Below are 4209 nucleotides of genomic sequence, written 5' to 3' on the forward strand. Positions count from 1 at the left end.
AAATGATTACAACTTGCTGAATGCTCAGATGATGGTTAGGATTTTTTAGCAATAAAGAATTTGTTAAGGTATGTACATTGGATTTTTTTAGACACAGTGTTATTGCACACTTAATACACTATAGTATAAAGTAAACATAACTTTATATACACTGGGAAACAAAAAAAATTGTTTTTAATCTGGATGTTAGTTACATTGGTGTGTGCAATTTGTAAAAATTCATTCACCTTATTGATTCATGCACTTTTCTATATAAATATTAAATTTAATAAAATGTTCAAAAATTTAAATATTATTGTAAAGGAGAAAGTGTTTTGATCTTTTTATGTCTCTACTACCAATAAAAATCACTTAACTTTTCAAATAATTAAAAATTTTCAACTTATTTTCTGTGTCATTGAAATTAACAATCAACATCTTTTAATTAAGATCCTAATTTAAAAATCTAAAACATTTAGGAATAAGCAAAGATAATTACATTTTTTAATCGTTTAGGTATTTCAACATATAAAATTACATTTGCTTTTTTAAGTAGGCTCCACGAAGTTCACATGATGATGAGTATTCACACATTGCATCATAAATATTGCATTTTGCAGGCTCCTTTTTTAAGTACCTGGTTTTTATTTAGTTTAACGCACTATTAACTGTAATAGAATTTGATTGAGAATCCTGACTACCTTTTGAAAGATCAGTTTATGAGAACAGTGATAATTCCAGGATTAGCAAAATTTTTCTGTAGAAGGCCACATATATTTTGGTCTTGGCATGTCAGATAGATTGCATCTTAACTAATCAACTCGGCCACTGTAGGGCAACCATAGGCATTACCCAAGTGAATGGGCATAGGTAAGTTCCAAAAAAACTTGATTCACAAAAATAAATGGCTGAATGGATTTGATCTTTGGGCTGTGGTTTGTCTTCACTGAATATACTGTTATGGAAATGACTGGAAAATCCTAAAACTTTTGGAAAAGCTACTCCAGCAATCTTCAGTACAAAGCATATGTTGTTTGGGTGAATTGTGAAATGACGTGTTTTAGTCTACTGTGGTTATTCAGAATAATCTATAACCTAGTCAAGATTTGACATTTTTAAAGAGAATAAAAAGACTCAGTTCCTAGACAACCTTGTTTCAAAAATAAGACTAAATATTCTGAAAGTGTAGATTAGAAAGTCATAATTAGATCCATAAATTCCATAGAGATAAGAAATTTAAATGAACAACAACCTATGAACTTTGTATTTACTTCTGTTGCTTAACCATATGGCTTTTATCTTAGAATATAAAAATGATAGAGCAAAATACACACATTTAAATAAGAAGAAAGATAGGTTCAGAGAGGTTAAGTGACTCCCATGATCACAGCTAGTCTCATTATTTAGTTGAATAAGCAACCTATCTGTTCACAGTTAAAGAACAATTCTACTCATATTTGATTGGTGGCGGCTGCTGCACTTAGGCCTTCTGATGTCAGGTGGAGAGAGAGGTGGCATGGACAGTGGTCCCGGCATCAGGGCCGGCCACTTCTCACCTCAGCATCCAAGCGCTGCAGCAGCGACCACAGCCCTGAGGGAGGCCGTGAAGTGTGTGGAGGTCGGAGGCTGGAGCTGCAGGTAAGACTTGCCTACTGATAAGTTACACAACCAGTGCATTTCCTGGAGAATACATCCCCACTCTTTTTGACAATGATTCTGGAAAAGTTATAGTAGATGGAAAACTGGTGAATATGGGTTTATGGATACAGCTGGAAAAGAATATGATGACAGATTATGTCCCCTATCCTATCTGTAAACAAATGTATTCTTAGTTGCTTTTGTCTAATGAGTTTGGCATCATTTACAGATAGTTGTGCAAAGTGGTATCCTGAAGTGCAACCCCAGGATACCAATATTCCCATCATCCAGGGCTTGGTCTTAGGGATGATAAAGATGCAACAGAGAAATTAAGGAGAAGAAGTTGATTCCCATCATGACCCCCAGGGATTAGCCATAGCCAAGTGATCATTGCTGTAAAAGACCTGGGGTGCTCTGCCCTTACACAATGAGTCCTCAAGAGAGTGTGTGATGAAGCTTTTCCAGAAGTCTGGTGCCCAACTTCCATCAAGAAGAGAAAGAGAACATTCCTGCTGTAGTAAAATACTTTGAGACAAGTGAAAATAGAAACAAAACATTCCATAATCTATGGTATGTAGTAAAAGTAGTTCTAAGAAGAAAGTTTATAGTAATACAGCCCTACCCCAAGAAATAAGAAAAATCTCAAATAAGCAATCTAACATTATACCTAAAGGAACTAGAAAAAACAAATAAACAAAAAACAAAACCCAAAGTTCATCGAAGGAAGGAAATAATAAAGATCAAAATAGAAATAAATGAGATAGGGACTGAAAAAAAAAACAATAGAAAAGATCAGTGAGTCTAAGAATTGGTTCATTGGAAAGATAAACAAAATTGGAAAAACCTTCAGTGAGACTCACCAAGGAAAAAAGAAAGGGCTCAAATAAAATCAAAATTGTAAGAAAAAAAATTACAACTAACATGACAGAAAAACAAAGGATCATAAGAGACTATTATGAACAATTGTACATCAACAAATAGGACAACTTAAAAGAAAGGAATAAATTCCTAGAGACATATGATCTTCCAAGACTGAATCATGATAGAGCAGAAAATCTAAATAGACCATTTACTGGTAAGGATATTGAACCAAAAACTTCCCAACAAATGAAAGTCCAGGAACAGATGGCTTCCCTGGTGAAGTTTACTAATGTTCAAAGAAGATTTAACAGCTATACTTCTCAAACTCTAACAAAAAATTGAAGAGGAGCGAACACTTCCAAATTCATTTTATAAGGCCAGCATTAACCTGTTATCAAAACCAGACAAGAACATCACAAAAAAGGAAATTACAGGTCAATATACCTGATGAAAATAGATGCAGAAATCCTCAACAAAATATTAGCAGATTGAATCCAACAATATGCTAAAAGGATAAAATACCATGGTCAAATAAGATATATAATCCTGGGACACAAGGATGGTTCAACATCAATAAATCAACCAATGTGATACACCACATTAACAAAATGAAAGATTAAAATCATATGATCATCTCCTTTACGATAAAAACTCTCAACAAAGTGAGCATAGAAGGAACATACCTCAACGTAATAAAAGCCATATATGACAAAGCTACAGCTAACATCATATTTAACAATGAAAAGCTGATAGTTTTTCTTCTAATATCAGGGAAAAAAAAACAAAAACAAGAATGTCCACTGTCATCACTTTTAATCAACATCATATTGGGAATCCTAACCACAAAAATTAGACAAGAAAGAAAGAAAGAAAGGAAGAAAGAAAGAAAGGAAGGAAGGAAGGAAGGAAGGAAGAAAGACCATCCAAATTGGAAAGGAAAAAAGAAAACTGTCACTATTTGCAGATAGCATCATACAATATGTAGAAAACCTTAAAGATGTCACCAAAAAACTGTTAAAACTAATAAATGAATTTAGTGATGTTGCAGGATACAAAATAAACATGCAGAAATCTGTTTCATTTCTATATACTAATAATGAAATATCAAAAGAGAAATTAAGAAAAAATCTTTTACAATTTCATCAAAAAGAATAAAATATCTAGAAATAATTTTAACCAAGGAGGTAGAAGACCTGTATACTAAAACTATAAAACACTGGTAAAGGGAATTGAATAAGACACAGATAAGGATATTCTATACTCATAGATTACAATTAATATTGTTAAAATGTTCATACTAGCCAAAGAAATCTACAGGTTTCATGCAATCCATACCAAAATATCAATGGCATATTTCACAGAACTAGGACAAATAATTGTAAAATTTGTATGGAACCACAAAAGACCCTGAATAGCCAAAGCAATCTTGAGAAAGAAGAACAAAGCTGGAGGAATCATGCTCCCTGATTTCAAACTATACTACAAAACTACAGTAGTCAAAACAGTATGATACTGGCATAAAAACAGACACATAGATCAACAAAACAGAATAGAGAGCCCAGAAATAAACCCACACATATATGGTCAATTAATTTATGACAAAGGACCAAGAATATACAATGGGGAAAGGATAGATAATAGATACTTCAAAAGAGGGTATTGGAAAAACTGTATAGACATGTGCAAAAGAATGAAACTGGATCTCTATCTTACACCATATGCATAAATTAA

General features: G+C 32.8%; 1 pseudogene; it reads left to right on the top strand.

Annotated features, from left to right (window-relative positions):
• The first annotated feature begins 1495 nt into the window (after positions 1-1495).
• On the top strand, positions 1496-2135 carry LOC131768229 (ras-related C3 botulinum toxin substrate 1 pseudogene; annotated as a pseudogene).
• The last annotated feature ends 2074 nt before the right edge of the window (positions 2136-4209 follow it).

The sequence above is a fragment of the Kogia breviceps genome, chromosome 13, assembly GCF_026419965.1.
Source record: "Kogia breviceps isolate mKogBre1 chromosome 13, mKogBre1 haplotype 1, whole genome shotgun sequence".
Classification (NCBI taxonomy): Eukaryota; Metazoa; Chordata; class Mammalia; order Artiodactyla; family Physeteridae; genus Kogia; species Kogia breviceps.